Raw genomic sequence first — 23,569 nt, forward strand, 5'->3', positions numbered from 1 at the left:
GATGCTGAGCAGCCTAAGTTATGGCAGAAGAAAGCTAAGGATCAAAAGATAAATCTTTCAAGCTAATCAATAATAATTTACTGGTACAAAAATAATTTCCCAACCCAGGATATTAAATTGATTACAATAACATCTATAACTTTCCCACTATCTCTCCTCTCAATTCGTCCATTTGTCTAAATTCTGTTGGGTTCATTGATTTTAACTTTAATCATTCACGTACTAACTTTTAACTTCTAACTCAATCAGAAGCACATAAATTTACGTTAATTTGTTTATATCAAAAAACATTGGTTTTTTCCCAGCTTTCTTCATTAATTCCTGTCTCGTTCAAGTTAATAACATTAATGTAAAATACATCTTTAGTTCTTTGCAGACATCAAATAGATTGGGGAAAAAGGCATCAAATTAGTATGCCTAAAGTACCACATATCCAGGTTTACAAAAATGAATAGAAGCAGTTTGAAAATGAGAAGAAAGCAATAACTAGAAAATGCAATTCTGAACATTTTCTGTGTTCATTCTCAATTGCAGTTGATAGAAATGAATACCATACCATACTTTAGCCCCAGTTAATGGATGAACCTGCTTTCATCTCACTTTTAGAGGGACGGTGGCTTCTTTTTCTGATCCACTAGTAATACAAAGATGTCTAACTACATTTTACTCCTTTACCTTCTCAAGAGCTTCAATAAAATGCTCCAGCAACTGGGGCCTCTTTGCAACATAAAGTATATGCTCTTTAAGGAATTGTTTAATAAACTCTTTGAAAATCTTGATTTACATTTAAAGAAAGGAACTAAGCCATAGTAAAATGTGTTAGCAGTAATCACTGCCCAGCGATTTGTGAGATGTGGTCTAACCTTTGTCTGTCACTGATTCATACCAGCTCTGAGGCTCCACTGCAGCTGTCCTATAGCTCACAGACTGAGTTGAGCTCTTACCCTTTTTGTAGATGGAAATGTGCTTCCCCGTTATGCTGATTCAGAGTGTTTATTAAATTTAACTCACATCATGGACTGCACAATAAATGTATAACTTTTGTTCTGGGATTGAGAAAAGGTGGAGAATTTAATTTAACAAATATTGCTATCTATTTTGTGTAGAGACTGTAGAGCGAGGATGCCATAGGATGTTGTAAAGAGAAATAAGACTTGCTTCCTGCCTTCAAAGGTTTAGTTAAGGAAACACACATGTGCATCTAAAATCTCAGCCAAATATGATCTATGAATGAATTACTAACAGAGAAAGAAGGACAAAGCTAGCTGACCATATTTCTGGGCAGGAAGCATTTAATAGAAGTAGAGAAGTAATAAAGTAGGGAAATTGAGTATAGAGGAAGGGATTCAAAGCAGAAACATCCATAGCAATAGCAGTGTAGCAAGAACTACTGGCAAGTTCAAGGACACGTGGGTAGTTCAGCTGAGCATAGAGGCATGAAGAGATAGAAATGAAGCTAAAGACAGAACTTTGGGGTAAAATAAAAAATGGTATAGATGATAGAGGCTCTGTTCATCCTTCTGGCGACCAAATCAAAGTTTCAAGAGAAACAAGGAGCAGCAGCAAGGAAAAATCGCCTGGGATCTTAATGAACAAGCCATACAACTAGGGAGAAGTCCAAGAAAGCACCCTGCAACAGCAGAAGGCAGGACGGGGCCAGGATGTCAGTCTCGAGCAGCTGAGTAAAACGGAGACTGCCGCAGCCACAGAAGCCTCTTAAAGGGGCCGCGTCTGCGAGTGGATTTTCGCAGTGAAGGACCTGCTCGCTCTGAGCACCAGTGCCAATTCGGCTGTGAGCACCAGGGACTTACAAGGGGACATTGTTGGAGTGAGGGCTAAGGAGAGATTCGCTTTGTACAGAAGTGCTGACGGTATCCATTGTTCCCTGTTGAGCCCTCCCCACCCTCCCAGTGTGCAGACACAGCACCACCATTGCCGTGAGGTCATCAGACTGGATAACAGAGGTCGCTTCGCCCAGAGGATTCCCTGAAACCCTGCCTCCCCCACTCGTGGCCCCACCCAAGCCACATCCAGAGTTACCCTCAGCGAGTCAGGTGCTCCTTGCTGAGCAGCGCCTAGACTCACACTGGAGGCAGCCTTGGTTTCTGGTGTCGCCTTTTGAGGCATCTATAAGCACAGCATCTGTGGATTGCTTACTGAATCTTAACAGGTGGCCTGGAGGGGCAGAGGCTTGAGCTAAATTTGGCCTGTAGCTGAACACCTCTCAGGACTGTGCCACTGGACACTTACTTCATGAATCCACACTAATAAGACCGGGAGACTTAGGAGCTTTGCTTAGTACATAGAAACAGTCATGGAAAGACAGCCAAAATGGGAACACAAAGAAGTAGAAACCATATGACAGAACAGAACAGAGATCCAGATATAATGGAGTCAAGTAATCTACCAGATGCAAAGTTCAAAACACTGGTTATAAAGATGCTCAATGAACTTTTGGTTAAATTCAGTGAGAACTTCAACAAAGAGATAAATAACATAAAAATGGAAATGGAAATTATAAAAGGGAACCAGTCTGAAATGAAGAACGCATTATCTGAGGTGCAAAGTATATTAAATGGAATAAACAAAGGAATAAACAGTGAATAAAGAAAAGTATCAAATGCCCAATCTAGGGGATGGGAAAGCCAAAAACACTTAATCAAAATGGCAAGAGATAAAATAATTTAAGGAGCATATGGGACACTATTAAGGGTCCAAATATCCATCTGATCGGTGTAACTAAAGAAAATCAAGATGTCAAACAGCTGTTTGAAGAAATAATGATGGAAAACTTCCCTAACTTGGTGAAGGAAATGGACATAAAACCCCAGGAAGCTCAGAGAATTCCAAAAATCAGGGATCCAAAGAGGCCCACACCAAGACACATCATAATTAAAATGCCAAAGGTTAACTACAAAGAAAGAATATTAAAAGCAGCAAGAGAAAAACAGATAATTACTTATAAGGGAAAACCCATAAGACTGGCAGCTGACTTCTCAAAAGAAATTATGTAGGACAGAAGGGCTTGGCAAAAAATATTCAACAGGATGAAGATCCAGGATCTACAACCAAGAATAATTCATCCCCCAAAGCTATCATTTAGAGTTGAAGGACAGATAAAGAGCTTTCCAGACAAAAATAAGCTAAAGGAATTTATCACCACCAAGCCTGTATTACAGGAAATGTTGGAAGGACTTCTTTAAGAAAAAAAAAAAAATGTATCAAAAACAGGAATAAAGAATGGTAACAACTACATTCCTAGCAATAAGTACCTCAAATGGAAAAGAATTAAGTGCTCCAACTAAAAGAGTGGATGAATGGAAAGGAAAACAAGACCCTACATATTGCCTATAAGAGACTCACTTCAGATTAAAAGACACAGACTAAAAAGAAGGGAATGGAAAAACATATTGCTTTGATGGACCTAGAAGGTATTTAAGTAAGACAGAGAAAGATAAACACTATGATTTCACTTACATGCGGAATCTAAGGAATAAAAAGAACAAACTAATCAAAAACAGACTCACAAATATAGTGTACAATTTGGTAATGGACAGAGGGGAGGAAAGTTTGGGGGCCTGGGAGAATGAGGTGAAGGGTTAAAGAAGTACAAATGAGTAGCTGATGGATGGACATGGGAATGGGGAGCACGGCATAGGGAATGCAATTAGAATGAATATGTTGGCAAGGTGAGGGTCAGGGGAGGGAGTGAGCAATTAGGGGGGACCATTTTACAAACTATATAGATGTCTAACCAATGTACTATATACTTGAAACTAATTAAAATAAATTTTTTAAATTCTAAAAAAAAAGAAAAAAGAAAAAAAAAGAACTTTGGCATACAGGAGCTCTGTTGAAATCTTAAGAGCACAAGTTTTTGAGCCTTGGTTCCCTTGTTTTTTAAATAAAGATAGTAATATTTACCAAATTAGCCTTTCTTAAGAATTAAAGGGAGCAATGTATGTGAAATCATTCTATAGCACCTTTATAAGATGTAATGTATGATTACAATTAGTCTACAGAGGACTTAAAAGTTGTGTGATGACAGAGATTGCAAACCAATGTTGTTTTGTTGTTTAGTTTTTTGGGAATTTTTATGGGGAGGGCAGTGGTAGGCACATGGTTTTTAAAATAAGAGCACTTCAAATAAAAATCTGTTTTCACCTTCTCTTGAATTATAGCAAGGTCTGATCTGCTGGCCCACAAACTCACATGGCAATAATGAGCTAAGCTAAAGTAGCAGCTGGTTTTTAGAGAGATCACGCACTCACCAATTTGCAATACAACATCCATTCCTTATTGACTTAACCCAGACCACTTCATTTACAGCACTGCCTCCATCATGGGGTTTGGTGACCCCTGTGCTAAGTAGTCACCAACTTAATGATGGTCCTATCTGCCCAGCCATCATCAGACATCATGGCATTCCCGGCCAGATCCTAATTCAATGATAACCAGCCTAGCAGTTACTGGGAGCGCCCTCCCCAATAGTGGTTGGAGTTTGTAATCTGCCTAAATCTAAGTGGCCAAATATTTCTGGAGATTCACACAATCATGCTGATTGTACTCACTTCAGATTTCTGACCACAAATCTCAAAAAGACTTGAAACTACCAGAAAATTCTACTGAATTTTCCTAGTAATTTGCTCTCCAGCTTTCTAATAACTTGATATTTATCCTGGTCTTTTTTAAATTGCCAACACTCTCCTAATTGCACCTTATCATCATCCTCACCCATTCCACCGTCTTTCTGTAGCTGAACCCATGTGATTGATTCTCCCCTCTGTTACAGCAGTAGTGTCTCTGCTCCTAAAATCAACACCCCCTCCTCCTGGTAGTACACAATTCCATCCCCTCCAGTGTGCTCAAAGACAGTGTTTCTTTATTTATTCCCTCTCTTTCCTGTATCATCAATCTCTTCCTATTGGATCATTCACATTGATATAATATCATTCTCTTTTAAAAAATAAATAAATAAATAAATAAATAAATAAATAAATAAATAAATAGCTGTCTCATTTGATTCCATGTACTCCCCAGTTATCATCCCATTTCTCTAGTCTATTCAAAACAAAACACTTCCAAAGAAGTTCCTCTGCCTCCTAAACCTCCCATTGTTTCCTCAATGTGCACCAATCAGGAAACACGGCTTTTGTCTCCAACATCCCAATGGAATGGCTTTAATTAACAACTGTCTTTATGATCTCATCTTGTTAATGCTGAATTCCTAGTATTCAACTGACTGGCTTCTCCCTAAGAGTTAACAGAATTGACCACTCCCTCTCTAGGCTTCTCTGCTACTTCATTAATTTGATGTGATGGTCCTCTCATTAATTGGCCACTCTTTCTCATCTCTTTTGCTGGAGTACTGGACCTCTAAATGGTGGAGGGCCCTAAGACTTGGTTCTCAAGCCACTTTTCTAGATATTTTTTAATTTAGTTTTATGGGTTCAGAGATCAGTATATGCTAATGATACTCAAATTTAAATCACCCTCCCCAGATATCTCTCCTGACCTGCAGACTTACATATTCAACTGCCTATTCAACACATCCTTTTGGATGCCCAACAGGTACCGAAAACTTACTGTGGATAAAACAGAAACACTGACTCTCCAACATCAAAATATAGGCACAGACCTAGATCTAGATTCGAATACAGATACAGATACAGATGTAAGTAAAGAAGTATACATAGATAAAGATATATCTACATATATACTCCCACTACCGAGCCTTCCCAATTTATTTATTAAACAAATATTTATTGAGCACCTACCATTTTCCAGAAGTGTTCTAGGTACTTAAGATACAAAACAAGAAGAGCTTGTGCTCTGATAAATGTCACCAACAATCACCCAGTTGATTTGGCCAAAAACAAGGATGCATAATTTCTCTTCTTCTCTCATACTGCATGCTCTTGTCAGCTCTAACCCCCCAAAAGCCCAAATCCAACCAAATCCTACCAACTCCCTTGCCACATCCTAAATCCAAGCCATCAGACTCTGCCATCTGGAGTTCTGTCATAACCAGTTTTCCTGAGTTCACTCTTCCTCTTACTCATCCACTATGCAGAAGCCCCAATGACCTTTCGAAAGCATAAATCAAATCATACTGCTCTCCTTTCTAAGCCCCCACAGGTTTTTCATTACCTCTAAGATAAAATACAAGCTCCTGACAATGCCCACAAAGTTCTGTATTATCTGGCCCCTGCTTCCTCAAATGACGCAACTTTGAGAGAGACTGAATAAATTATAACCACACGGTTAGTAAGTTGTAGAGCCAGGAAGTTTGACTCTAAAGTTGATGCTCCTTATGGCTATGCTATACTGTCTCCCTGAGTACCTTTTGCTTATTGGATGACACCCAACCCATGGAAAGACTCCATTATGTATGACTACCTGTCTTGGATAGCCTTCTATTGTGGTGCCCGTTTCTCTCTAGCCCTGAATTACATCCTTTTAGAACACAGCCCTCACCCCCATCTCCAGTTTCAACCAACTCTTTTTTCAAAGCTGCATCTGGCTGTTGTAACTTTCATAGCTAACTCAAATGGACCTGAATCTTAGACTCAGAGACTCAGATGCCAACCCACCTTATACTAATAATCACTTCTTTCTAGAAACTTCAGCTTCTTGTTTTGATGACTGGTTCTTTCTGTATTTGCCATTTGGATCCAAAGAATAAGAATCCAATAGTACACATTTTTCCCGGAGATCAAAACAGAGGTTGCTGACCAGCTATGGATTGGCTCCTGGATCACATGGAAATATGTAGATGCAAGAGAGTCTGGGAAATGTAGTCCCTGAATAGACAACCATTTTTCAGAGTCAATTCTAAATACGAATGAGAAGGATAACCTTTGGTGAAGAGCTGGCCATATCTGCCACACTCTATTGTTAGACATTTAGGTTTTTTCCAGCTTCTATCTTCATAGATTAAAAATAAATTAGAATTCTATGAATATAACACTCTTAATATTTTTATTTGAGGCAGTTTATTTATGCCAAAATAATTTGAGGAATAGACCACAGTTATTATAAACATTATATATAAAATATAAATATTATATTTAATATCTCACCTCAGCAACTGTTAAAAATTGAACATTCCCATTAGTTCATGTCATGACTTAATAACTTCAATCACAATTTGTTTTCCACAGGGTTATTTCTCATTTAACAATCCAGATGTTGCTTTTAAATAAACCACTTTTATTATCAATTAGTAAATGAGAAATGAGAGTTGCCATTCTGTGGGCCTTAAGATAACAAAACAGTTGAACCACTGATTCTAGTCAGATATATCAATTTGATATTTTTAAAGACTTGCCGAAGAACTGTCACATGATAAATGTTTTTTAACTTATTTTTATTATGTGATGCATAGTACCTATAGCACTACATAAATACTGTGCTTAAAAGACAAAAAAAATCAGTTTACTTTTGTTATTGTTTCTTTTGTCATTTATACCCACATGCTTATAATGGTAGTAGAAGAATCTTAATTATATCACATTTCAATAAATAATTTTAAGACTTTATAATAGTGACCTTTTAATAAGGTAAATATTTGTATTTTTCATTATTAGTTTCAAGTACACAGTAAATTGGTTAGACATTTACATAGTTTATAAAACAATCCCTCTAATTGCTCCTTCTCTCCTCTGGTTTTCTACCTAGCCAATATATTAATGCTAACTGCATTCCCTATGCTGTGCTCCCCAACGCTGTGACCATATATCAACTACTGATTTGTACTTCTTTAACCCTTCACCCCATTCTCCCAGCTCCCCAACCCCACATCCCCTCTGTCTGTCACCAAATTTTCTTCTAAATATTTGTATTCTTGAAGGAAGTTTCCTGAATAACAAGACTATTGATCTAACTATAGTAACTCTGATCTTCCACATTGTTTGCTGACTAAAGTTGTTTTAAGTTGTACGTCATGGAAGAGGTAATATCAGTTCTTAAAAATCACTTTGCAGTTAATTTTGCCTACTTGTAAAAAGAACCAGGTAAAAGCACTTGATCTTTAAATTTGACAATTGCATTTAAATTCATGCAATACTTAACCCAGAAACGATTGCTAGAGTTTCCTTTAGAGAATAGATTATTCTACCTTTTATTCCAAAGAAAGTGAAAATTATTTCTGGATGACTTAACAAATGCAATCAGAATATTTCATGCTGAACTACCTGATTCAGATGCATAACTTATAATTTATATAAAGCTGCATCAATTATCCTTGATATTTGGCCAAATATCTGCTTTTTGTCTTCAGCTTTGGCTTCAGGCTTTGGTAGTTTGAAGAGCCAAATGCCCACCTGAGCATCATTTCAGTTATCCCTGAATTTGTGCCTGGTCAACAATCACAAGATGACATAGGTTAATATAGCTAGTCATCACAACAACATCAGTAATAGCTACAAGGCATGTCATTCTAATTTATCATTATTATTCGTATATTTACTTTCAAATATAGATAAACCTTTTAAATATAAATTAAACTGACAATCTCTTTATATGCTTTATATGTTGAAATTCTATCAAGTTGCTTTAAAAATGTATATTACAGCAAAAATAGAATTCCTCAGTAATTAATGATAATTTAGTAAGCTTTAAATTTTATGTTTAAAAATAATTTTAAATGTTCAAATATCAAACTTGATAAGGAAATTGATTTATAATTCATGTGTTTTTAAAAGTTCGTTAACTAAATAATTTAGTAAGAATGTTACATCTTTTCTGAGCCAATGAATATTCATAAAACTTAAATAATAATGAATGAAGAGTAGATATAAAATATAATCTAGTTGGTACATAAACATGAATAACATGGGACAAATTTTAAGAAAAATATTTACTTTATACTTTTTAAAACGTCATTTAGGTCATGAGTCTTTTAACAAAAAGGGCTTTTTAGAATTCTTCCCAACCTGTAAGAACACAGAGACAAATGAGATTGAAAAATTATTTCTTCTCTTCTACCGGCCTCATTGGGATGTTAGAGACTATTTAATAGTACAAAAAAAGAAATATGCAGGAGCGATCTAGCAGTGGAGAAAGGACGATCTCGTATGTTAACCTCAAATTTAATAATTTTTAATTACTAAAGCTTTTAATAATAAAATTTTAACTGCAAGTACATATATTATAAAATTCTAGAATACTTTTGTATCCCAGAAATTCATTCTGTTTGACTTCAACCAAATATTCTTTCCACACTCAGCTGTTGAACATTGTGGATCTAAACAACTACCTGTGCCAAGTATGTCATCATTCCCCTGAACACACTCTATTTCTGATTTTGAAATTATGGTAACTGTGACCAGAGAGTAAAGGAGAGGCTAAAGCTGAATTGGAAATTTTTCAGGTTCATTTTCATTATCTAGGAAAAATATAATACTGCTATTTGTATACTCTGAAGTTTCAACAGGCGCAGAAATACAACAGATACTTTCTCCCAGAAATTTGTTGGAGATAAGTATGCTTTGATAAGACAAAATGCAATAAATATTTCTTAAACCTTCATGCCTTAAACAAGGGGTTCCCAAACCCCAGGCTGCAGACCAGTACTGGTCTGTGTCACACAGCAGGAGGTGAGCAACAAGCAAGCTAAGCTTTTTTTTTTTTTTGCAGCCACTTCCCGGTGTAGCATCACCACCTCAGCTCCACTTCAGATCATCAGGCATTAGATTCTCATAGGAACACCAGTCTCTGGTGCCAAAAATGCTGGGGATCTCTGCCCTAAGCAACTATGAAAACACACAAAATATCTGAAGGAATGGTTTTCAGACATCGGACAACAGGTGGTACAGAACAGTGGTCCCAGAAAGAAGTGAAACATGAGGCAAGTGGAACAACCATCACAGCTCACCCATGGAAACTCGCCTGGGGAGAGTTTCCAAATGGCAGCTCAGGGGCGGGACTTCCAAACAGCCCCAAATTCTCCCTGAGCTGATGGGACAAAGTTTAGAATTCAGAGAGTAATTTACCAGAAAAGAAAGAGCTCCAGAGATCTGCAGAGGGTTCCCCGGAATCTTCAGCTGACTACTGATCAGTGTACATGTGTGAGGAAATTCTCAGAAGCCAAGAAACAATCACTGGGAAGGAGGAGGCAGAACAATTCCCTGAGCTTACACTGGGCCAGAAGTATATCTTGTGCCTCTCAGCCAGAATGGGCATCAATAGTGGAGTCCTCCAACAGGTATTATCCAAGTAGTGGGACAAATTAGCGCTCTACTAAGGACTATTCTGGAACAGGCTAATAAACCTTAAATGCCAGCATCTAAAGAATGCAATTGTTTCTAAGTAATTTAATAGGTTCTCAGAACAAATTCAAAACATATTTAAAGTCATGCAAAAAACTTCAGCACTCAAATACATAAAATTCACAATGGCTGATATGCAATCGAAATTACCAACTCGTATGCAAAATCATTCAGATCTAATAAAGTGACCATGGATATCATTAGGTCCTAAAGAAAGACTATTCAGAAAATTACTCAAGGAAATAAATTAGATCAGAGATCACATTTGAGGCAAAAGGAAGTCATTGGGAGCAAATTGTTCTTTCTTGGTACTTGTAACCTGGGCAGGAAAGAAAAGAGTAGGAGAGATTTAGCTGTGCCTCAGAAGAAGGGACAGATGACCAATCTTCTCAGGATGAATCATAAAATTTCCTGGTGGTACTGAATTAAGAAATGATGGCAGTGGTTCCATAGTTAACTGACTGACAATAAACAGGAAGAGACAGAAAAAGAGAAGAAAATGTCAATAAACGCATTGGGAAAACTGATTGATTTGAGGGATTGGAAGTTAAAATTGAGAGCGCTGTTTCTCCCAGCACAGTTTACATGGTCCACTCAGCATGCCTGCATCTGTTTCTTGGTTCTGCTCCTTTTTTCTTGGTTTTACAGAGAATCTCAAGGGCAGGGAGCTCAGGGTTTCTGTTCCAGACAGAGACATTCAGTAGCTAATTTAGAAGAAGAGCCTTTGAGAGAGGAGTTAATGGGAAAGGAGTGGAGGAGTCAGGACATAACAGATGCTTCACTCTCGTTACAATTTTCCTCTTACAAATATAGAAATTTCCAGACTCCGGAAGAGAGGACTCTTGCAGTATATCGACAACTCAACAATGTCTTTATGGACTCCCTTGAATAGAATACTTTTATGTGTGGGTAACAATTTTTAAGAGCTCATAACATCTGTGACTGACTGCTAAAAATATACAATATTCAGCTTTCCTCCCTGTTTTTTTCATTTCATTTTTAAAAAATATATTTTCTAAAAGAAGTAGCTTAAACTCTCTGTAAGACTTTGATGAAGAAGCTTTTCCATTCACATTCAGCCTAGTTCTGCTTTCATGTACTACCAGTGTGACACAGGAAGAAAAACTTATTATTAAATCCAAAAGGTTATTCTATCTGTGAAATATTTTTAAGAGGATGCTGTTTGTCCTTCAGAATGTTTAGTACAGATAGACATAACAAGTGAGCTGGATGGTGAGACAAAATAGATTCAACTGAAACAGTAATATTTTATATCAAATTGGTCATAAAGTGTTTTTTAAAAGTCTCTTCAAAGATGGGATAACAGGACTAGATGAAAAGATTGATAAACTTCAGTGGTGTGTTCTGCTGGGGAATTTTGTCTAGCAGATATGCCAAAAGTCATTGTCCAAAGTGTTGTATCACCCCGTTCATTTTTGAGGACAGAAAATTGTTTCTCTGATTTTTTCTATCCTTGCTTCCTATTTATGTTATATTAGCATCTAAAACTTCAATTTCTGTTGCTTTTGTCTTATATCATCTGCAATTGTAGAATGAAAGTAATTATCGCTCCCTGAGGCACAGTTATTTGCTAACATTTTATGGTAGTTTCGTATAGTTCAAGTAATAAATCCTTCACTAAAATTATCAAACCTTATCTTCCCAGCTATTTGAAGTGATTTCTCCTCAAATGCATAATATTTAGCTATGACAACACCCGTAAAATGAAACAAGAAGGGGCAGGTTGTCCTTTCGGCAACACATAGAGTGGTTGATTGGAGCATGAATTAGTCTATTATTTTGCTCTTTGTTCTTATACCAACAGTGATGGGGCTACAGAGAAACTTTTGCTCTTATGGGGGTTTACTGAGGAATTGAGCAGTACTGTGACATTATATAAGGAACAGCCCACGGAACTTGCATCTTATAGGGCTGTTTAATTCAATTTTTTATTTACTGAATTCCTGCACTATGCCTGGTCTAGGGAAACAGATAGGTTAGGTGGATATAGTCCCCGCCCTCAGGAGGTTGTCAGTCTTACAGGCTGGACATTGATTAAGGAAATAATTACAATACATGTAAAATTATAAAATTATAATTTTATAGTATACATATATATTATGAATTACAAGATCAAAGCCAGGAGAGATAAGAGGCATATGACACCACCTGAGAGAGGGGTAGCATCTCAGAAAAGATTAAGCTGAGCTTTGAGAATAAAAAGAGAAGTCGCAAAATTGATAAGTGTGGAGGAGGCTGGAATTCCAGGCAAAGAACGATATGTAAAAGCCCAAAAGTGTGAAAGAGTTCAGCCTGTACGGGGGTTACAAATGCTCACATTGTTGATGAGACTAAGAATGGGGTTGCCCAGAAGAAGTGAGGTGAGAAGAGAATGAAAGAATATTGGCTTGTTAAAGTACAAATTAGTAGTTGATAGATGGTCATGGGGATGTGGAGCATGGCACAGGGAATGTAGTCAGCAGTAATGTAATGGCTAAGTGGAGAGCTGAGGGAAGATGGAGTAATCAGGGGGATCATTTCACAAACTATATAAATGTCTAACCAATGTACTGTATACTTGAAATAATAAAATAAAACGTGAAACAAAAACCACACTAAACACCAAAGAAACAAACAATAGAAACTTCTTTAGACCCTACAGATATCTCCTCACTCTCCGGTAAGTCCGTTCCCACAATGAGATACCATCTCACACTTGTTAGAATAGCTATAATCAACAGGGCAATTAATAACAAGTGTTGGAGAGGATGCAGAGAAAAAGGAACCCTCATACGCTGCTGGTGGGACTGCAAATTAGTACAGCCACTATAAAAAACAGTATGGAGATTTCTCAAAAAACTAAGAATTGATCTATCACATAATCCAATAATCCCTCTACTGGGTATTTACTTGAAAACTCATATCTGAAAAGATATTCGCACACCAATGTTCATAGCAGCATTATTCACGGTGGCCAGGACATGGAAGCAACCAAAGTGTCCTACAATAGATGATTGGATTAAGAAGCTGTGGTATATTTATACAATGAAATATTACTCAACCTTAAGAAGAGATGAAATACTGCCATTTGCAACAACATGGATGGACCTCGAGATAATCATGCTAAGCAAAATAAGCCAGAGAGAAAAAGTTGAAAACTACATGATGTCACTTATATGTGGCATATAAACCTAAAAGCAACAAACAGGACAAACAGAGATTCATAGACATGGACAATAGACCAGCGGTTACCAGAGGGTAGTGGGGAGAGGGAAGTAAATGGGGTACAAGGGGTCAAATATGTGGTGACAGAAAGAAATCCAACTATGGGAGGTAAACACACAATGTAAATATATATATTCCTTACTGTTAAATTGTACTGGATTTTGTTAACCAATGTTACCATAAAAAATTAAATAATTAAAAAATAAATTGAAAAAAAAGAAAGAAAATAAAAGGTCTGGAAAACCTAATCATGAAAGGCTTGACTAACAAGATGAAGAATTTGCTTTCATCAGAAAAGTTATGAGACAACACTAAGGATTTTATACAAGGGAGTAACAAGATTGGATTTGCATTTTGGAGACCATTCTAGCAACAGTATGGAGGAAGAACTGGATCCCAGGCCAGACTAGAGTTAGTTGGGGGCTGAATGAAATAACTCAGGAGAGAGGCAGAGTGCCTGAACTAAAGCAAGTAGGAAAAAAAAAGGAAAGGGGGGGATAAAGAGATCTTTAAGGGTTAGAATCAAAATTATTTGGTGATTGATTGGACATTGGAATTAGAGAAGTGAATCAATGTTGATGTCCAGGTTTCCAGCTCGGGTTACTGTGCTGGGAGGGTGGTACCACCCAAAGGTTGAGAACAGACATATTCCATTACGCTGCACACTGGGACAAACAGGTGAGAATGCTCATTTAGCAGTGGATATAGGGTTCTAAACTTTAGAAAAGCTATCAGGGTTAAAATGTAAATCTGGAAGTCTATATTATAGGAAAGAATTAAATATATTGAGAGTAGTAAAGGCATGTAGGGAGAGGGCTTAGGATAAAAAGAGATTGTCAATGACAACTCCCTAAGAACCTCAACATTAGAAGATGTAAACAAAGGAAAAGGCACCATCTAAAACAGAGGCTTAGCTTGTAATTATGTATTTCATTAGGCAGCATATAATAAAATTGTATGCATAAATATGCACATTTTGCATGTATGCATATTTGTGAAATTATACACAAATTGTGTAATTAAATTCTCAAAATAGGATATTCGATCTCCCCCAAAAATTAAATGCTGCCCGTCTAAGAAAATTAACTCATAAGAGGAGGATCAGGAGAGAGTAATAAGTGTCATGGTAGTCAGTAAAATTCAACTTTTTTCCCCTCAGAAAAGAATTTTAGGACATAATTAAACTGTGATTCCTCCAATGGAAGAACTTTAGAGCAAGATGATAGATAACAAGAGAAGAGAGAAGGGGCACAGAAGTTTCCTACCATTGCAAACACTTTCTGTCTACCCTACTTCAAGTTCAGAAACAGTTAGAAAAGAGCAATGTGATTGCCCAGTATACACCTGGAGTAAGTCTTAACAAAATGGAAAATTCACGAACACAGGTTGGGTTGCCTTTACAAACGAAAAACATGACAGTATATTTTTTTGAACTAGAAAAATTTGCAGATGTTACAAAACTGACTAGATTACACTTGCTAACTCCCAATTCCATCCAATCCCTAAACTATCTAGTTCATTTTTTCCTTCTCAGGCCCTCCCTGGAGATCCCTTACATAACACAAACCATGCCCTCTCCTGGCTTCAGTCTCTCCAGCTTGGTTTTTTTTTTTTAACAGAGATCAAGAGAAAAAGCAAATTTTCTCCTTACATTTCATTTCATCTTCATTTTATCTGTGTAGTTTGATAAGAAAGAAGAAAATGACTGGTGTTTAGGATTTCACAAGGAGTAGCAGCTGGAGCAGGACAGGATTCAGGGGTTCAGGGGCTCATGGATCTATGCCTCAGCCATCTGTCCATCTATCTGTAACTATTTACCCTCCTCCCCAGATTACTTCTGAAATATTTCTTTCCTCATAGCACTCCTGCTAGAATATAAACTCTATGAAGAGAGAGATTTTTGTGTGTTTTGTTCACTGTGTATTCCCAGCCACTAGAATAGTACTATATAGTAGATGCTCAATAATGTATGTTGAATAAGTACATGAATAATTTTAGAACGTTATCTGAGGGAAATTTATCTCCAAGATAAATGGTAATTGCCATGGTAATATCTCGTAACCATGTATTTCTTTGTGTGCCTTGAAATTTCACTTTGTGCTCTTATCTTGCATGGAGTTTTTACCCCCATTCAGGTCTTTCTCGTAGACTTGAGGTCGCCTCAGCCTGGCCCACTGAGCTGCCCAGGCACAGATCAAGTTAGGTTAGGTTGTTGTATTATTACAGACAAAGCAATCTCAAAGGCTCTGCCCACAAGCAGCATAGGTGTCCTCATTTTGATTCAGATGCTTCTCTTTCCTACTGAAGCTACAGGCAGGGGTCTATAGGGGTCCATTTCTAACTGCAACTAAGTGATGTAATAAAATTACTTCAGCTCCAATTTTCCAGCTGGGAATGAGATCCAATTCTCAGCTCTATTAGCCCAAGAGTACTTGGATTGTGTCCGTCTCTCATCCTCCTCCTGTTCATATACTTGTATATGTACTTTATAATTTTTTAAAGTACATTTTTCAATTAGTCCTATGTCTCTGGAGTAGAATGGAGAGTATTATGCAATACACCATCTTGATTGGAAGTTACCATCATCTTTCAAAACTCAAAAAATTAAGGAAGCAGTGAATTTTCTTTTCTCTTTGAAATTCCTTAATGACAAATATCTACTTGTAATAATGTCCTTTCTGAGACGTAGACTTTTTTCCCCAGAAAAATCATAATTAGCAGATTGTTCTGATAGTGAGTTTTCTTTGCATCCCTGGAATTAACTGTATTGATTACTTATTTATGTGGCAAATACTCATAGTAACAGTACGTGCCAAGAATTTACAAAATTAACTCATCTAATGATTGTGGTAGATTGTTTTCGAAGCAGTCTACAACAACCCCTCTCGTCCCTGTATGTACATCCTTCTACAAGGTGATACTGTCATCTTTCTATTTTCCCATCCTTTGAAACTGGGTCACCTTTTAACTTGCTTTAACCAATAAAATACAGCCAGACATTGTGTGGCTTCCAAATCTAGACCTCCAGAGGTCTTGAACTTTCTGCTCTCACCCTCTTGCTCCTCTCTTAAGGATGAGTAACCACATCAATGGAGAGAATCAACCAATAGCCAGCACTAACTACCAGCCATGTGAGGAAGAACATCTTGGGCCACTCAGCCCCAGGCAAACCACCAGCAGCCACATGAACGACCACAACCAGACTAGCAAGAGAACTGCCCAGTTGATCCTGGCACAAATTGCCAACCCTCAAAATTATCAGCTTATTAGTGATTGCTGATTTAGAATTCTTGAATTTGGGGTGGTAAATTATAAAATATTAGATAACTGATATAATTCTTTACTACTATTTAAATACTACTGCATTCCATATGTCAATATTTTATTTAAAATTTTAGGACTATGTTCCTAAATAAAGTTGGCCCAGAGTTTCCTTGCTGTGGCATATCCTTGTTTAGTTTGATATTACAGTTTATTAAACTCATAAAATTAGCAATATCCAACTGTGCTATAAAATAGTTTAAATAGCATAGAATTATCTATTTCTTAAAGATTTTTTAGACCTTACCCATAAAATTATCTGGGCCTGATGGTTTCATTCACCATATATGTTTTTACTAAATTTGCAATTTATTTTCAATTTATCTTTTGCCTGTTAGTCTACTCATTTTATTAATATACATCTAACAATGTGGTTTTTCATTTTTAGCCTGTTGAAATACTGGAACTATGGATATTTTTTATTGCTACAGACAGTTTTTTAAAAAGTAAAGCTAAAGCTGTGACATTTCTCTTGTTATCAGTTGCCTTAATGTTGACTAAAAGAATTTAAGCAAATAACTTCATAGATAACAAGAGCTAAACGAGGTCTGTGGTATGCCATTTTAAAATCCACCAATAGATGGAGCTCTAATATTAAATCACGTAATCTTTTTTTTCAATAGTACCTCTTTTTGTTCCTTGAACTAATCTCAATTTGTATGTGAAAAAGAACAAACTATATATATTATAAAACCAAAATTGAAATCACAATTTATAACAATTTGTGAAAGTATGCTATCCATGTAGACATTAAAATGAAGTATTTAGAAAAATAAATACCTCGCAAAGAATTACTTACATGAATAAAAAGAAAACAAACCACCAAAACCTATTTTTATATTTAAGCACTTTAAAGGAAATAATTTAAATATGTAGAACTAGAAAAGTGGTTGAATAAATTATAATACATTCATACAGTAGAATAATATGAAGCTATTAAAAAGTACATATTTGAAGATTTTTTAATGATACAGGGAAATACTTAGGGAAAAAATAAAATACAAAATTAATTTTCCTTAGTTTTTATAAAAGTTACACACACACAATAAAAACCTGGAAAGATATCAACATGTTGACACTGATTGTCTCTGAATGATATTTCAGAGATGGGTTTCATCTTTTTGCACCTTTTTTATGTTCAAATTTTCTACAAGGAAACTGAAAGGCTTTTGTAATTAAAGGAAAATCTTATTTAGAATGTAAATGGCATTCTTGTTACGGAGTCATTTTTCATTAATAGTATATAAATATCAAATGAATGAATGATGTGAGCAATAAACTTCATACTTAAAATCCTGCCCTGGGATTTGTTTTGTCATGCCACTATAAAAATTCAAGCTTCATCATCTCCTCATTTCCACCTCAGTTTCAGGAATGTAAGGTGAACAATTTCTGCCAGTCTAATGTGATTATAATTAACAATAGTGTACTATATACTTGAAATTTGCTAAGAAGGTAAAGCTTAAGTATTCTCACCACACACACACAATATTAACTATATTAGATGATAGACATATTAATTAGCTTGATACATATGGAGACTTGGTGATTTCAAGTTTTTGAAAAGTAGAGAAAAATGAGGCAGAATGCAATGAAAAATGAAAAATGACAACATAGAGGAGATGGGAGCAGAGAGGAAAAGAGAATAAAAAAGAGCCTGGAGAATGACATTAGCAACATGGATGCATGAGAAGCTCCTTTCGTCTCTCCCTTTTCATCTACAGCTAGTGGGACATCCATAACTCAACAAGTTTCTCTGCTCAACACACCAGGACTCCAGATATATCCACACATCTGTACATCTGAAGGTGAGTGGTTTGGAGCACACAAAGGAGGCAGAACTGAGGAAATTGTGGAGGTGATACCCGCAATCCAGCTCCCTGGCCACCGCCTGCAGCCCAAGTAAACACAGTAGCAGCAATGTAGGTGTTCACAACTCCAGCCTCCACTCCACCCTAGCAGTGGTACCAGCACCCCAAATAAACCCAGTAGCAGCAGCGGAAGCAGCACACTCAACTCCAGCTCCTCTGCTGCAGTGGCCCCTGTGACCCTAGCATCCCCACCCATGTAGGCAGCACCTGGAAGCCGACAATCCCTAACAGGATGTGGTGTCAGAGACCTGGGCTTTTCTCCCATCCTTCCCAAGTCCACCCTCCCAACTGCAGGGGCAGTGCCCATGATCAAGATGCTCAACATCCCAGTGACCCCAGCAGCAAAACCCATGACCACAGCAACAGTGGCAGCAGCAAAAACCCCTGGAGACACAAGCAGTGATGAGGAGGGCACCAGTAGCATCTCTGGCAGAGGGGATGGAAGATGGAAAGTGCTGGCTCTCCATACGGCTAGTGCTTAGCTCAGGCAAGGGAAACCAAAATCTTATGCGATGGTGCCACCTACTGGAAAACCAAAAAATGCCTCTAATTACTAACTTCCTGAACTATCAGAATCAAAGTAAACAAAACTTAACCTAAATAAAAAAGGTGTTCACTACTTCAAATTCACTAGCAGAGCAACAACTCATCAAATACAATGAATATTTATGGCAACACAGTATTACAAAAAGAAAATGACAATTCTCCAGAAACCAAGCTTAATTTCACAGAAGACTGTGATCTAACTAATAGAGATTTCAAAAAACTGTCATGACAAAAACTCAACAAGCAACAAGAAAACTCAAAAAGGCAGTTCGATGAGCTCAGGAATAAAGTTAATGAACAGAAGATGTACTTTACTAAAGAAAAAAATGAAAAGAATCAGAAATTCTAGGGCTGAAGAACTCAATAAATGAGATAAAGAATGCTTTAGAAAGCATTGGAAATAGAGCCTATCATATGGGAGAGAGAATTAACAAGCTTAAAAACAGAAGTCTAGAAAAGATTTAGATGGCAGAGAGAACTAAGATTTTCCTTTAAATGAAGAAACTCTGCAAGAACTATCTGACGCCATTAGAAAAGGCAATATAAGAATAATGAGTATCCCAGAAAAAGAAGAGAGGAAGAAGGGAACAGAGAGCCTCTTAAAATAAGTAATAGCTGAAAACTTCCCAAACATGAGGAAGGAACTGAATATACAAGCCCACAAAGTTAATAGAACATCTAATTATCTCAGTGCAAAAAGACCTTCTCCCAGAAACATTTTATTAAAAGTGTCAAAAGTCAAGGATAAAGAAAGAATTTTAAAGGCATGAAGGAGAAACAGGGCAGTAAACTGCAAAGGAACACCATTAGGCTATCAGTAGATTTCTCCACAGAAGCTCTATAGGCAAGTAGAAAGTGGACTGCATATTCAAAATACTGAAAGTTGAAAACTGCCAGCCAAGAATACTCTATCCAGCAAAATTATCTTTCAGATATGAAGGAAAAACAAAGGCTTTCCCAGGCAAACAAAAGCTGAGGGGTTCACCATGACTAGACTGCCTTACAAGAGATGTTGAAAGGAGCTCTTCTACCTGAAATGAAAAGCCAAAAGTTCACAAAACTTTGAGTGCAGTGATAAATTGACAGAATCAGAAAACTGCAACTCTGTTTCAAAATAGGGTGTTAAACACTTAATGAAGCATAAAGGTTAAAGGGAAAAAAGCATTAAAAATAACTATAACTACTTCAATTTAGTAATAAATTCATGACACAAAAGGGGTAATCTGTGACAACAAAAACATAAGAGAGAAAAGAATGGAACCTATATAGGCAAATGAAGATAGGATGCTATCCACAATAAAAGGACTATTTTATATACAAGACATTTTATACAAACTTCATGGCAATCACAAAACAAAAATCCAGAGCAGAGACACAAAACATAAAAAAAAAGGAAACTGAGAAAAACATCATAGAAAACCATAAAACTAAAATAGCAGACATAAATACAAGGGAAGAAAAAGAATGGAGATATAGAGCAATTAGAAAACAAAAGACTAAATGGAAGTAGTAAGCCCTCATATAGCAATAATCACCCTATATTTTTGAACTCACCAATCAAAAGGCACATAGTAGCTGGGAGATTAAAAAACAAGACCCAACTATATGCTGCCTTCAGGAGATTCATCTTAGCTCAAAAGACAAGCATAGGCTCAAAGTGAAGGGGTGAATGATACTCCAAGCAAATGGTAGCCAAAAGAAAGTGGGTATAGTCAACTTAATCAGACAAAATAGACTTTAAACCAAAAAAAAGGTAACAAGGGACAAAAGTGGACATAATATAATGATAAAAGAGACAATCTATCAAAAAGACATAACAGTTATTAATGTTTACACACTCCAAATAGGAGTATCAAAATATATAAAGCAATTATTAATTATTAACAGACCTAAAGGGAAAAATCAACAGTAATGCAATAAAACGCAATAATAGTAGGAAGCTTTAACACCCTTTTATATCAATAAATAGATAATCCAGATAAAAAATTAGCAAGGGAACATTGGCTTTAAATGATACATTTAAACTTAATGTAAATCCAGATAAATTTAATAAATATATACAGAACATTCTACTCCAAAACAGCTAAATACATATTCTTCTCAAGTGCACATGAAATGTTTGCAAGGATAGAATTACTATACGTTGGGACACAAATAAAGTTTCAATAGTTTAAGAAGACTGAAATTATATCAAACATTTTTTCCAACCACAATGGTATGAAATTAGAAATCAACTGCAAGAAGAAAGCTGGAAAAATCACAAATATGTGCTATTAAAGAATATGATACTGAACAATTACCAAGTCAATGAAGAAATAAAAATAGACATCAAAAATGCATGAAGACAAATGAAAATAAAAATATGATATACCAAAATATATGGGATGCAGCAAAAGCAATGCTGAGTAGAAAGTTTATAGCAACACAGGCCTACCTCAAGAAACATGAAAAATTTCAAATAAACAATCCTTACACCTAAAGGAACTAGAAAAAGAACAAAGTTCAAAATTAATAGGAAAAAAATGAAATGATAAAAATCACAGCAGAAATAAATGAAATAGAGTCTAAAAGACAATAAAAAGGATCAATGAAACTAAAAGCTGGTTCTTCAAAAAGATAAACAAAATTTGCAAACCTTTAATTAAATTCACTAAGTAAAATGAAAGCTGAAATAAATAAAATCAGAAATGAAAGAGAAGTTACAACAAAAACCACTAAAATACAAAGTATCTTAAGAAATTAGTATAAACAACTATATGCAAACTGGATAAATTCTTAGACTCATACAACCTTCCAAGACTGAATCATAAAGAAATAGAGAATCTGAATAGACAGATCACTAGTAAAAAGGTTGAAACAGTAATCAAAAACCTCCCAAAGAACAAAAATCCAGGACCAAACAGCCTCACTGGTGAATTTTATCAAATATTCAAAATTTAATACCTATCCTTAAATTCTTTCAAAAAATTGAAAAAAGGAGATGTTTCTCAATTCACTTTATGAGGCTAAATTTATCCTGATACCAAAACCAGACAAGGACAACACAAAAGAAGAAAATTACAAGCCAATATTTCTGATGAACATAGATGCAAAAATCCTCAACAAAATATTAGAAACTGAATACAATTATTAAAAGGATCTTACACCACAATGAAGTGGGATTTATTCCAGAGATGCAAGGATGCTTCAATATTCACAAATCAATCAACATGATACACCACATTAACAAAATGAAGGATAAAAATCCTATGATCATCCCAGTAGATGTGGAGAAAGCATTTGACAAGATTCAACGTCTATTTATAATTTTTTTAATCTCAACAAAGTGGACATAGACAGAAATTACCTCAACATAATAAAGGCCCTATATGACAAATCACAGCTAGCATCATACTCAACAGTGAAAAACTGAAAGTTTTTCTTCTAAAATCAGGAACAAGACATGGATGTCTATTCTCACCACTTTTATTCAAAATAGTATTGGAAGTTCTAACCAGAGCAATTGGACAAAAAAAGAAATAACAGGCATTTAATTGCAAAGGAAGAAATAAAACAGTATTTGCAGATGACATGACTTTTATATACAGAAAACCCTAAACAGTCCACCAAAAACTATTCAGAATAATAAATTAATACAGGAAAGTTGCAGGGTAAAATACTAATATACAAAAATCTGTTGCATTTCTATATACTAATGACAAACTATTAGAAAGAGAAATTAAGAAAACAATCCCATTTATAATTGCAACAAAAAGAATAAAATGCTTAGGAATAAATTTAACCAAGAAGGGAAAAGACCTAAACAATGAAAACTGTAAGACACTGTTGAAAGAAATTGAAGACACAAAGAAATGGAGAGATATTCCATGCTCATGAACTGAAAAACTGATGCAGCCACTATGGCAAACAGTATGGAGATTCCTCAGAAAATTAAGAATAGATTCACCAAATGATTCAGCTGTTCCACTTTTCGGTATCTATCTGAAGAATACCAAAACACTAATTTAAAAAGATATATGCACCCTGATACATTGTTGGTGGGATTGCAAACTGGTACAGCCACTATAGAAAACAGTATGGAGTTTTCTCAAAAAATTAAAAATGGATATACCTTTTGCCCCAGCAATTGCACTTCTGGGTATTTATCTAAAGAAAACCAAAACAACAAAGATCTGTGTACTCCAATATTTATGGCAGCACAATGTACAATAGCCAAGATATGGAAGCAACTTAAATGCCTATCAACAGACAATTGGATAAAGAAATTATCATTCATATATACAATGGAATATTACTCAGCCATTAAAAAAAAAATGAAATCCTACCATTTGCAGT

The sequence above is a fragment of the Pteropus alecto genome, unplaced genomic scaffold (genome assembly GCF_000325575.1).
Source record: "Pteropus alecto unplaced genomic scaffold, ASM32557v1 scaffold7, whole genome shotgun sequence".
Lineage (NCBI taxonomy): Eukaryota > Metazoa > Chordata > Mammalia > Chiroptera > Pteropodidae > Pteropus > Pteropus alecto.